General features: G+C 34.9%; 1 protein-coding gene and 1 pseudogene across 7 annotated transcripts in view; one reads left to right on the top strand and one right to left on the bottom strand.

Moving 5' to 3' along the window:
• CCSER1 (coiled-coil serine rich protein 1) overlaps positions 1-14146 on the top strand; it is a 1379910-nt gene that overhangs the window by 203006 nt on the left and 1162758 nt on the right. The gene's annotated exons all lie outside the window — the stretch shown is intronic.
• On the bottom strand, positions 7674-8250 carry LOC309862757 (thymosin beta-4 pseudogene; annotated as a pseudogene). The gene has a single exon. The product of its transcript is annotated as a thymosin beta-4 pseudogene (transcript).

The raw sequence follows: 14146 nt of genomic DNA, 5'->3' as shown, positions 1-14146 counted from the left end.
TGGGCTCTGTAAGGAGGTCATCACAGCCACAGGCATCCCTCTATGTTTTTGGTCCTCAATCACCTCATCTTTGACTTGCCAGGGGCTTGCATAAAGCAAAGCCCATCACTCCATGGGCTCTAGTCTGATTGAGGTGAGCCACCTGTCTTCCTTTGCAATAAACACAATGTGCCATCAGTAGTTTTGTACAGGGAATGCCTTCTAAGTTGTGTAATTTAATTTTGTCAGTCTGTGGATTCGCAGATTTGCCCTAATAAATTGCAATTTTTTTTTTAAGATTTTATTTATTTATTTGTCAGAGAGAGAGAGCGAGCTGAGCACAGGCGGACAGAATGGCAGGCAGAGGCAGAGGGAGAAGCAGGCTCCCCGCCAAGCATGTATGTGTTTCATTTCAGTCCCGATGTGGGACTCGATCCCAGGACGCTGGGATCATGACCTGAGCTGAAGGCAGCTGCTTAACCAACTGAGCCACCCAGGCATCCCTAAAATTGCAAATTTGACACACACTATCACTTAAAGGGAGTGGGATTCAAATATTTATTTACTTCTCAGTTAATATTCTACTGACTGTTGCCCCAGTGTACAAGAATTGATTCATTAATCCCCGTGGTAATTTTGTTATCCTTGTTTTACATATGAGACAACAGAGGCAGTAAGAATCTACATAGCTTTCCCCAAATTGCACAGCTAATTTATGGCAAAGCTGGGACTCAATATGAGTTAAAGAATGTAAAGTTGAAATGGACTTAGTCCTTTTTAAAGTTTAGATTAACAAATTTTAGATTACTTCTCTCATTGTCAGTTTCTGATCCAGCATTGCCACCGTACTTTGTAATCATTTGATTTTATTATCTCTCTCACTAGACAGTAAGAACCCTGAGAGTGGGAGTATCTTTTATTTCTATATTAAGTTGTATGTGTTTCATTTTTGCATTGCAAGCCCTGAAGGGATATTGATCCACTTTTTGGCACATAATAGGTGCTCCAGAAATTCTTATTAGTCAATACCACCTAAGTTCCTAAGATTTACCAGATTTTTATGGGATTTCTCCTTGCTTTACTTTCCCTGACCAGCAGTGTGCTCATATGTTTCAAAGTTTTATTCCAAAAAATAAAACAAGACAAAAAACTGCTTACTCAAATGCTTAGCTTACCTATTGTGATTCAGCAGATACAACTTTTTAAGTGAAGGAAAAAAAGTCAAAGTTCTTTAGTACAAGGTTCAAAAAATTATTATATTTTTATATAATCTCCAATTTTAAACTTAAATTGTATTATGATTTGATTTTTTGGTAATAACCTCTAGTCCGTTTTCCCAACCAATGTTGTTATATTAGAGGTTTTCTGTGGGGGTCTAATGTTGACAGCTAGAATGTGGAAGACTTCTCTTTTAAAAACATGTTTTATTCTACAATAAGATAGGATAATATTTTTTGATATAAAATAATTTCTGTGTCACATCATATGTTTACTGTTATGGTATCATTTGGAAAAACTGTCTAAGGATACACTTCGGTTTGTTACTTTTTAAAAATTAGTATTTGTTATTTTAAAGTTTGCTCTTTGTAAATTTGTTTCCATGTTGGCAAGCAAATGAAGGAACAAATACAGAAAATGATCATCCTTTAGTAAATTGGATTAATAAAAATGTCTTCCTTTTTTCTCTTATGGGAGACAAGACCTTTATAATCAAATTAAAAATAATCTCTCTGTGACACTTATATTTTTACCTTTTTAAAAACGATTTTATTTATTTGAAAGAGAGCAAGAGAGAAACAGAGCAAGCGCGGGGGAGTAGCAGAGGGAGAGGGAGAAGCAAGCTCTTGACTGAGCAGAGAGCCAGACACCTGGCTTGATCTCAGAACCCTGGGATCAGACCTGAGCTGAAGGCAGATGCTTAACCTACTGAGCCATCTAGGCACACCTATTTTTACCTTTTAAGAGATGATAAAATTGATTCCTGGGGATAGAAGGGGGTTATGGAGAGTAGCAGATGTAAGCCTTTTGAAATTATCTGGGTTTTCTTCTAAATTCAGGTTATCCTGTATCTCCCTCTATTCACATTTTTCGCATAAACCCCAGTCCTATTTATTACTAAGGATGAAGTTTACTATCTTCAGTGAGAGATTTGAAGATGGTATGAAATGAAAGGTTGAGAACCACTAAAATAGATGGTGTTTTGGTATTAGAAGACAGAAGAGAATTGCAGTTTGCGAAACTTGTTGTATGACTTCTTGGTGAAAATACAAGGTATGGAGTAAAATTTAAAGGCAAGTTTTTACCAAAAATTGACTCAAACTTTATACAGAGATTATTAAGTAAAGATCATTAAAATAGTTTTATATTTAAACAATATTTTGTGTTTAAAAATGACCAGCTATTCTACATAAACTGCAATTTTTTTTTCCTATCAAATAAGCCCTAACTGATGGTATGGTAGGTATTAATATTTTGTGTCTATCAGATTGATTGTTGTATAGAAAACAGTTGGTGTGAGGATGTGAATATTAAACAAAATGCATTATGGCTAAAAAGGAGATGATCTCCAACTTGAAGTTGACATTGCAGAAAAAAAAGACCTTTTTTAAAGGTGAGAATGAAAATTTGAAAATATCAAACAAAAAGGTTTAAAAAAAGGAAAAGATTAAGGTATTTACAAATACACGCATAGAAAAATATACATACAAATTTTGCTCATGAGTTCCCTTTCTCTTCATTTTCATGGGAAATAAAGCATAGAATTACATGGGTGTTAAAATAGGGAAATTGGAAAGCAGACTGGAGGAAGAAGAGGGAAAGGTGAAAAGATAGAACAAGCAAAATCAGAAAAGATTGGTGTTAAAACCAGGGTGACGTTGGAACACAATTAAACATAATTAGAATAAACACTGTCAATAGATAGATAGCTTTTGCCTCTTGTTCCAAAGTTTACTTCGCTGTGGTTACATCTGAAATGTATTAGATGGGCAAAACAGGGGAAAGATTTCTTTGAAGTCTTCTGCACACCAGAGATAACCTTAAGTCTGCAGATCACAGGTGAGGGCAGTAGCCTGGCTCTAAGCAAAGGAATATATGTTTGTGTGTATGTGTGTGTGCGTGTGTGTGCATGCATCTTACATATATATGTATATGTACTACGTAAGTATATGTGTATATATGTGCACGTATACATTTCTCACTATTTTTCTTCCATTTATCTTTAATTTTCTACTTGAGTTAGTCAAGAATATACAGACTTAAGGATCGTAGTTTTTTTTTATTTTTTATAAACATATATTTTTATCCCCAGGGGTACAGGTCTGTGAAAGGAGCATAGTTTTAAAAATCTGATTATTTTTAATTGTTTAAATACATATTTAAATATCCCTGCTAGATAATCATAACTGATAAGTCAGTAACTGCCTGCCACGTACAAGGGCCTTGATATCCTCAATTACTGCTGTGAGGTTATCTTTACATTAGTTCTCTTTTTAGCCTATTATTATGACAGTATGTAGATAATAGTTTCTTGCATACTACAACATTTTTATTTATTTTTTTCTTTAGTAGTCTTGACTAAAAATTAAATTTCAAAGCGAAAAACCATAAAGCCCAATTTTTCTATAAAAGGCATAATCAAAGAATGATTTAAACCTTGGTTACCAGTAAAGCTGTTCAGTATTCATAGTCATGGTAACCATAAGATTTAAAATGATGGCGGTGGTGTATCTATCATGCCATTATACTCACAGTGTTATTGTTATATGTCATTGGCCATTTCTTTTATAAAATTGAATTCTATTTCCAAATTTAAAAAAAAAAGGTACTTTATATTCAGGTTCCTTTATACAACTGAATATAAAGATGCCAGTATTTTAATCATTTTGGAATCGATTATTGTGCATTTTAAACAATGCATATGAGGTAAGGTTTTAATTAGTTAGGTTTTTATTTTGCCCAGTGTAAAACAAATTTACATGATCCAGGCTATTTTCTATATTCTATATGTAAAAATTTTACTAACTGTACAAAAAAAAAATGGGTATTCTTAGAAGCCACATACAGACAACTAGGAATATTCTGTGCTAAGATGCTGAATGAAGAGAGATCACGGAATTCTTTCACTACACATTTGAAAAAGGTGTGTACAAGTCAGCAAGATCAAAACAAAACATTTTCTTAACACATGAGCATACAAAGCTGTGTCTTGAAAAAATGAAGCTCTTAGGGAAGGGCAAGTAGTCATTAGGAAAAGGCAATGAAAACTCATGGATACTACATTATAACAATTATATAATGTTGATACAATTGTCAACATTAAAAAAATTGTGTGATAAAAAAGTAAATGAGAATAATGTAATTATTACTACTGCCAAAGCAAAAAGAGGAAGGAAAGGGACAAAGAATGGAATAAACAAATGAACTTCCAAAAATACATTCTGGAAATACGGTAAGTATTTCATTCTGGAAAATACCAGCAACAGCAATAGGAACAAATGGAAGAAAATTACACACAAGCAGTACCATCCATTTAAGTGTAGTGAATAAGTACCCAGGCCTCGTAAGCCAGACTGATGAGGTTGAATGCCAGCTCCAGTGTGATCTTAGACAAATGGCTTAATATTTTTATTTTGTATTTTTCTCATGTCTAATATGAGGATGATAATAAAGTTTTCCTCTAAGATTTTTATTTTTTTATTATTTTTTTAAGATTTTATTTATTTGACAGAGAGAGAGATCACAGTAGGAGAGAGGCATCAGAGAGAGGGGGAAGCAGGCTCCCCGCTGAACAGAGAGCCCAATGTGGGGCTCGATTCCAGGACCCTGGGATCATGACCTGAGCTGAAGGCAGAGGCTTTAACCCACTGAGCCACCCAGGCGCCCCTTCTCTAAGATTTTTGTAGGAAAATGAAACATGTTATAAAGTGCCTGGAAGACCTTCAGTGCTTATTAAAATCTAGTGAATCATATTTTGTCTTTAGAAATGCTTAAGAAAGAAAGAATTAGAAGAGAAATGCAGTGGATAAATTAATTTAAAAATAAGGCATCAAAAATAAAATAGCATATCAAAGGAAAAAAAATGGATTTTGTGGAGCTAAGAATAGAAAATGAGCAAAACAAAAACAAAATACAAGAACAAAAATACACCAGAACAAAACACTAATACCTTTCAGCATTAGTTTATTAAATATAACAAAGAATATGGAAGTTATGGCTGCAACTCAGTTGGTGACAGAGATGAAGCTTCCAGAAAATAATCCAAGTGAACACAGTGGGAAATATCTGCCATTAAAATACTTAGAAAAGACAAACTCAGTGGACAACATTTCAAAGGAACATGATGGGATCTGTGAAGTAAAAAATTAACAGAAATGAACAGGAAAAAAAAATTCCTCAAATACTTACTAATAAGAAAACTACTGAAATTTAAAAAAAAAAAACAATAGTATGGATTAAAAAGGTTACTCAGTATCTCAGGAAATTTGATTGAAACTGATTAACAGAGATTGCCTTTAAAATTCTGAAATTCAGGGGCGCCTGGGTGGCTCAGTGGGTTAGGCCTCTGCCTTCAGCTCGGGTCATGATCTCAGGGTCCTGGGATCGAGCCCCGCGTCAGGCTCTCTGCTCAGCGGTGAGCCTGCTTCCCCCTCTCTCTGACTGCCTCTCTGCCTACTTGTGATCTCTCTCTCTCTCTGTCGAATAAATAAATAAAATCTTACAAAAAATTCTGAAATTCAGGAATAAAAAAAGAATTTTGTAAGTTTTTAGACATTAAACTCACTTTCCTTTCGAAGGGGAAACAGTCCTCAGACTTTTACAGAAGAATATCTAATGCTGTAAGATAATGAATTAATAGATACAAAGTTCTGAGGAACAACAGGTGTAATCTGAGAGCTTATATATAAAATTTTTCTCTCAACTAGAGGAAGTCAGAGTGTTCAGACAGATAGAAGCTCAGTTGGATGACACCTACGATCACTTATGAGAGAAACCAAAAAAAAATGAAATCCTGATTACCAGAATATGAATGAATAAGATTTTGTTACAAAGGGGGAGTTGAGGAGCCCCTGGGTGGTTCAGTCGGTTGAGCAGCTGCCTTCAGCTCAGGTCATGATCCCAGGGTCCTGGGAATGACGCCCACAATAGGGCTCTCTATTCAGTGGGAAGCCTGCTTCTCCTTCTCCCTCTGCTTGCTGCTTTGCCTACTTGTACTCTCTATCTCTCTGTCAAATAAATAAATAAAATCTTAAAAAAATAAATAAATAAAAAATAAAAAGGAGTGGATTAGATTAAATATATATATATGATGTGTGTGTGTTTGTGTGTATGTTTATAGATAAACTTTTTTTGTTTTTTATTTTTTATAAACATATAATATATTTTTATCCCCAGGGGTACAGGTATGTGAATTTCCAGGTTTACACACTTCACAGCACTCACCAAAGCACATACCCTCCCCAGTGTCCATAACCCCACCCCCTTTTTCCCAGCCCCCCTCCCCCCAGCAACCCTCAGTTTGTTTTGTGAGATTAAGAGTCACTTATGGTTTGTCTCCCTCCCAATCCTATCTTGTTTCATTTATTCTTCTCCTACCCCTTAAGCCCCCATGTTGCATCACCACTTCCTCATATCAGGGAGATCATATGACAGTTGTCTTTCTCCGCTTGACTTATTTCGCTAAGCATGATACGCTCTAGTTCCATCCACGTTGTCACAAATGGCAAGATTTCATTTCTTTTGATGGCTGCATAGTATTCCATTGTGTATATATACCACATCTTCTTGATCCATTCATCTGTTGATGGACATCTAGGTTCTTTCCATAGATTGGCTATTGTGGACATTGCTGCTATAAACATTCGGGTGCACGTGCCCCTTCGGATCACTACGTTTGTATCTTTAGGGTAAATACCCAGTAGTGCAATTGCTGGGTCACAGGGCAGTTCTATTTTCAACATTTTGAGGAACCTCCATGCTGTTTTCCAGAGTGGTTGCACCAGCTTGCATTCCCACCAACAGTGTAGGAGGGTTCCCCTTTCTCCACATCCTCGCCAGCATCTGTCATTTCCTGACTTGTTGATTTTAGCCATTCTGACTAGTGTGAGGTGATATCTCATTGTGGTTTTGATTTGTATTTCCCTGATGCTGATTGATGTGGTGCACTTTTTCATGTGCCTGTTGGCCATCTGGATGTCTTCTTTGCAGAAATGTCTGTTCATGTCCTCTGCCCATTTCTTGATTGGATTATTTGTTCTTTGGGTGTTGAGTTTGCTAAGTTCTTTATAGATTTTGGACACTAGCCCTTTATCTGATATGTTGTTTGCAAATATCTTCTCCCATTCTGTCAGTTGTCTTTTGGTTTTGTTTTTTTAAACAAAACCTATCCCTTCATATATGATTGACAGGACTTTATTGTGAGTTAGGGGGAGAAACCAAAAGGGATATAAATAAACTGTTTTTTTATCTTTTGTATTTAGAAGTCATTACATACTACTTAAATTTGATAAAATTTCAAAAAACAGTGAGCTGAGTGTTTTAACTGTGTTCTATGGTCCCCTCACTTAAATATTGAATTAAAAAAAAACCTTCATAATTTTCTCTTCCAAGACAAAGATTTAAAAGACATGAAAGTGATTATAGGTAATAATACTGTATTATAATTTGAAATTTGCTGAGACAGTAGATTTTAAGTGTTCTTTTTTTTTTTTTTACATTTTAAACTTTTTATTTGCATATTAAAAAATTGTGCATTCCAATACTTAAAATCATTCAAAGAAAAAAATGGCACTCTGACTAAACTGCAGTTTACCGCCCGGCAAGACACCTAGGACCAGCTTAGTTTTTACTAGTTGTGTCCCACCCAGCTTCTTCCTTCGCTGGCATACAAGTTACTTTCCTTCCCTCGCCGATGTATAGGAGGTTTGGCTTCCCAGTCAGTAGTTCAGAGTCTTTGATAAGAAGGAGGGGACCACAGTCATTTAAACTCGATCCAACCTCTTTGCATCTTAAAAGTTAAACAGCTAAAAAGAAATAAGAAGGCAATGCTTGTGGAATGTATAGTGCGTATCAGCGGCGCCCGCCTCATTATGATTCGCCCGCTTGCTTCTCCTGTTCAATCATTTCTTTTGAAGGCAGTGGATTTTTCTCTTGTGTTTCTGTCTTCTTCAATTTCGACTTATCGAATTTCTCAATCTTAGCCATATCGGGTTTGTCAGACAAGGTTGCAGAGGTGCGCGAGCGAGAGAAGACCGGTCTGCCCAGGAGCCGCCGCCGAATCGATTTTAAGTGTTCTTATCACATATACACAAAAGGTAGATATGTGAGGTGATGATATATTAATTAGCTTGAGAATGGTTTACAATGTAAACACATATTAAAACATCATGTTGTGTACCTTAAGTAGGTACAATTTTTATTTTCAATTATACCTCAATAAACCTGGAAAAAAATTTTAAAAAGACTCAAGGAATTATATTTCAGTGAATAATTAGCTACTGAAGTATTTTCCTGCATAGAAGAAAAAGTACCATTTTTACAGTGGGAGGCAAAAAAAAAAAAAAAAAGAAAGAAAGAAAGAAAGAAAGAAAGAAAAATACCAGTTTTAAACAAAACTCTTTAGAGTTAGCAAAGCCTGTCTCCATTCTTTTAGCCTCACCTTTCTGAAAACTGATAATGTTGTAAGTCTTAGCTTTCCCTTACCTGTAACAGGAAAATGAGTCTCTAATGTAATTTCAGGCTTTTTGTGCTTATGGAGGGTTATTTTTTGAGCAAAGGAACAGCATATGTATCTCATTGGCTATCACTTGCTTGGCCTTTGACGTTATTCCAAAGCTGCCACTTTCAAACTATAAATATATGATAGATGAATTTAATTTATTAGGAAGAATTATTTTACTACAGAACCATAAATTTTCCTCTTAATACCTTTGTGATAAATTTGAATAACTTGTGCATTCATTATTATTCAGTTAGGAGAAAGAATTGTTTTAGAATATGGAGATTTCAGTGAAGGCTCAACTTCAGAGGTGTCTTTGAAAGCCCTCAGTCTGGGATCATGGGGGAACAGAGCCATTTAAAATGTAAGGTTATAGTAAACTAATAGTTGGACAAAATAATGTATTTTAGAATTCTTCTCTGGCTGTAGTTACTGACCCCTTATGTTACAGGAAAAAAAATGTATACATGTATATGTAAAATGTATATATTTGTAAATTCATTACATTTAAAAAATATTTAGTTATTTCTTTGAGATATTGGGAATACATAATTACGTGTTTATTTTCTTAGTAGCCTGTTTAAACCTAATATGACCATAGTGTTTTAAAAGCTTGAAGATTATCTCGTATTATAAAACCTTTTCCAGGGACGCCTGGGTGGCTCAGTTGGTTGGACGACTGCCTTCGGCTCAGGTCATGATCCTGGAGTCCCGGGATCGAGTCCCGCATCGGACTCCCAGCTCCATGGGAAGTCTGCTTCTCTCTCTGACCTTCTCCTTGTTCATGCTCTCTCTCACTGTCTCTCTCTCAAGTAAATAAATAAAAAAATAAATAAATAAATAAAATCTTAAAAAAAAAAAAAAAAACCTTTTCCAGTTTACTTGATAGAAATAAAAGAAATGCAACGACATCATGTAATTTTTTGGGTTAATTTTTAAACTTAATTTTAGGAATTATATCTCACAGAATTAGTTATAAAACCTTAATGAGAAAAGCACAGGTGTTTGTGTTCTTGTTTACTTTTTGTTTATATTTCCAAAAAAAAAAAAAGTAATTTAAACAGTATGCAAGGAAACATGTTGTTTATTAGATTCACCTGGCATAGACATCTGCTACCACATGGACCTCTGGGTTGTCTAGGCACCTGTGCCTGGCATGGCAGGCGCCTACATCTTTCATCACATCTTCCAAGTTGATCTGTCCACATCTGTACTTTCTGTTAATATGTTACTCTTCCCACATAGAGGGGGGATGTTTTTAAGTTGAGGTTATGGGAATAAAAAGGTGGCTTTTTAGAGCTTTGGGTCTCAGAGCCCAAAAAGTATTGATTTTAATTTTTTTCTGGAAAATTAACTATCAGTGGTAGGTTGTTTTCACATTGTATAACCAAAGCATCAATAAGAGGGTAAAATGATCTTGAATTAAAAATAAAAGCATTCACATACTTCATATGCTTTTAGCTATCTACATTTCTCAGAGTAAATTTGAACATTATTCAAAATTTAATATGTTTTGTATGTCTTCTGTGGAAATTTACTTATAAAAATGACATAGTTTGCATTTTATTTTCTAACATATTACACATTCCTTTAAGAAAGCCCATTTTAAACAATCCTTTTCAAAGGATAAAAGCTTTTCAGATTTTTTTCTTGTTTGAAAGACACTCAAAAGCTTTACCTTATGCACACAGCATTTTAATCTTGGTTGCAAAGGATTCTGCAAATTTAAAGCCCCTGCTGTTTTTTTTATTGTTATTTTTATTATATATTTTTCTTCCCTTTGAAGCATGTGAAATTGCAGGAGGTGGAATATTTAATTTTGACCATGAATTATTCAGATACGTGTTTTTAAAATTAACATTAGTTTAAATGGTTTAACATTTTCCTTTAGTGGTTCTTAGATTTTCTAATGCAACTCATAAAGCTACATTTCTTATGGTACAAAGCTTGATGAATTAGCAGCTACAAGCTATTGCAGGAAATAAACCCAGAACTTGCCTATAAATAACTGTCTAATTTTAATCTGATTTTCTAGCATCATATAAGGTATATCTGCATATAGTTTTATAGGGTATGTGATCATCTTGTCTATATTTTGGGGAGATGGTAGGAGAAAATGAATTCAATTAATCTCCTTAAAACATCCCTGCTCTAAGAAATCCTTTACCAGAAATTAATCCCTATATGGTCTTTTTTAATCACAAAATTGTGAAGTATAGTGACAATATGCCCTTCAGTAATTATCCCTTTCAATTTTATATTTCTCCATTATCTTAGTATCAATAATTGAATATGTAAATAACAGTTTATAAATAATTGGTATGCCCTAACACAACACATGATGTTTTACACATTTTACTTACCATTAAACAGTGAGATAACTTCATTATTCAAAATACGAATGGAGTTTATACATTTAAAAACAAATAATGAGTAGTAATTAACCAGAGAAGAAAATATAAAAGTTGTCCATGTAAAAGGAGCATAGCAGCAAAAATACTGTTGTCTTTATTTCATTATTATGATTGAGAATAATTTGGAGTTACAAGAGGTCTTTTTTTAAAAGACATTTATTTCAGAGAGAGAGAGAGAGAGCTTGAGCGGGGTGGGGATGTTGGGGAAGAGGAGCAGAGGGAGAGGGAGAAGCAGACTCCCCACTGAGCAGGGAACATGAGGCAGTGCTTGACCCCAGGACCCAGGGATCTTGGCCTGAGGCAAAGGCAGACATTACCAGCTGAGCTACCCAGGTACCCTACAAGGGGTCTTAAAGATCCTCTAGTTCAACCTGTTTTTATTATGGATGAACAGACAGAGTTAAGTTAATAGTACTACAAACTGAAACCAGCGTTAGGATCAGCGTTTATGACAAGTCAAATGATACTAAGAATTTTTTTTTTTTTTATTGCTGGTAATAATTTGGTGAGAACCATGTGAAAAACCATTCTTAGATGATTACTTCTGTTAATTTACTGTAAACTAAAGTGGATGATCTAGGAAAAAAATGAACATGACTGGAATTAATTTAGAACACTAATGAATGAACTATTCACCCTAAAGCATGTATCTAAAAAAACAAAACACAAAAATAAAGTACAGAAATCAGTCTAAGAATGCTTTGACATACAAAGCTGTACATCTAGGTCTCTGAAAGCTGACATCTTGTACAACTATTAGTCAGTCATTCTTGAACTCTTTGAATACACCTGCCCTCTTTAATTTCCATTTTTTTTCTTGGAGTACAAAGGACTGGAGGACCTAGTTTCTGCCATCACGGAGCTAAAAGTCTTCCTGAGAAAAAGGATGCTTAAATCTAAAATAAAAACTCACAACCTGAGGCTTATATGGCCACATAATTCTATGTCCTAGTCGATGTAATTTGTTCAATAAAAATTTGAAAATGGTGTAACTTGCTTTGAATGGAGCAGTAAGAAAAAGTTTAAAATTTGAGTAGCAATGAAATAGTGGATAATGGGAGAAGAAAGCTTTCTTGTGAGAAGGATGATATGAGTGGGGATACAGAAGGGAAATGTCTGTGTGATAATAGAGCATGTTGTGATGTGTTTAATAGGTCATTAATAAAAAGCTATTTCTTTTTTTTTTTAAGATTTTATTTATTTGACAGACAGAGATCACAAGTAGGCAGAGAGGCAGGCAGAGAGAGAGGAGGAAGCAGGCTCCCTGCTGAGCAGAGAGTCCAATGCGGGACTTGATCCCAGGACCCCGAGATCATGACCCGAGCCGAAGGCAGCAGCTTAACCCACTGAGCCACCCAGGCGCCCTATAAAAAGCTATTTCAAGATTATATTTTATAGCATTGTGAATATTCTGTTAATAGTCTCCGGATTAATTCTTCATATTTTAAAAAGATATCACAGTTTTTTAAAAAAATTTTATTTATTTATATGAGAGAGAGAGTGAGAGAAAGCATGCGAGAGGAGAAGGTGGGAGGGAGAAGCACACTCCCCACAGAGCTGGGAGCCCGATGCAGGACTCAATCCCTGGACTCCAGGATCATGACCTGAGCTGAAGGCAGTGGCTTAACCAACTGAACCACCCAGGCACCTGATATTTCAGTTTTTTTTAAATTAAGAAGTGATATCATGAATCATGTTTAAAATGCATTAATCTGATAATAGTATGTGGAGCTCACTAAAGAAATGGAAGAAGACTTCCTGTCTGTATGAATTTGACTACCCTAAATACCTCATACGAGTGCAGTCATACAGTATTTGTCTTTTTTGTGACTGGGTGATTTCACTTGGCATAATGTCTTCAAGGTTCTTTTATGTGTCAGAATTTCCTTATCTTTAAGACTGAATAATATTTCATTATATATATATAATATATAATATATATAATAATAACACACCCCCACAACTTTTTGTTTATCCATTCATCTGGGGGTGGACACTGAGTTGTTCCTAACTTTGGCTTTTGAGAATAATGTTGTTGGGAACATAGTCTAGGGAGAGGGGTAAATGAGTTGTTCAGTGCAGCAGGGTTTTGGTTTTGCAAGATGGAAAGGGTTTTGCAAATGTGATGATGGTGATGACTGTGTAACGGTGTGAATGTACAGTGCTGGCTAAACACTTAAAAATGGCTAAGATGGTAAATTTTTTTTAATATAATTTTTTATTTTTTATAAACATATATTTTTATCCCCAGGGGTACAGGTCTGTGAATCACCAGGTTTACACATTTCACAGCACTCACCAAAACACATACCCTCCCCAATGTCCATAATACCACCCCCTTCTCCCAAACCCCCTCCCCCCAGCAACCCTCAGTTTGTTTTGTGAGATTAAGAGTCACTTATGGTTTGTCTCCCTCCCAATCCCATCTTCTTTCATTTATTCTTCTCGGGGGCTTAAGTAAGATGGTAAATTTTATGCTTTGTAATAATTTTACCACAGTTATCACAATTACAATTAAATCAATTACAATTAAATCAAACAAACATATAAGTAAATTTTAAAAAGTCAATCAAAAAAGAAGTAAAAGAATAGAGCAGATAACAAACTATTACAGTAGCTAAGACATGAGATAATAAGGACCCAATTTTTATTAAAATACACTATTCATTCACCTATTTTTTAAATACATAATGTGTTGAAAATCTACTGATTTTTAAGTATTATACCAGATCAAACAGTACTCACTGGTGTAGTGTGTATGTGTTATGGGTGGTGTATGGTGAACATTATCAGATAATGCTATAAATTCTATGATGGAGTTATGTGTAGGCATAAAGACCCATAACTCACTGTCATTAGGAAGGTTTTTCTAGAAATGATGCTTGAAGGACAAAAAAAAAACCAAACCACCCCGGTTGACAGAAATATTGGAAGCAGCAGGATTAGTATGTACAAAATACAGTATTGGAGAGTAGTGCACATTGGGAAAACTACATGTGGTACAATGTGGTTGAAATAAAGTCCATAGTCAGTGAAA

The sequence above is a fragment of the Mustela nivalis genome (assembly GCF_964662115.1).
Source record: "Mustela nivalis genome assembly, chromosome: 4".
Taxonomy (NCBI): domain Eukaryota; kingdom Metazoa; phylum Chordata; class Mammalia; order Carnivora; family Mustelidae; genus Mustela; species Mustela nivalis.
This window is presented reverse-complemented; position numbering and strand designations above follow the sequence as displayed.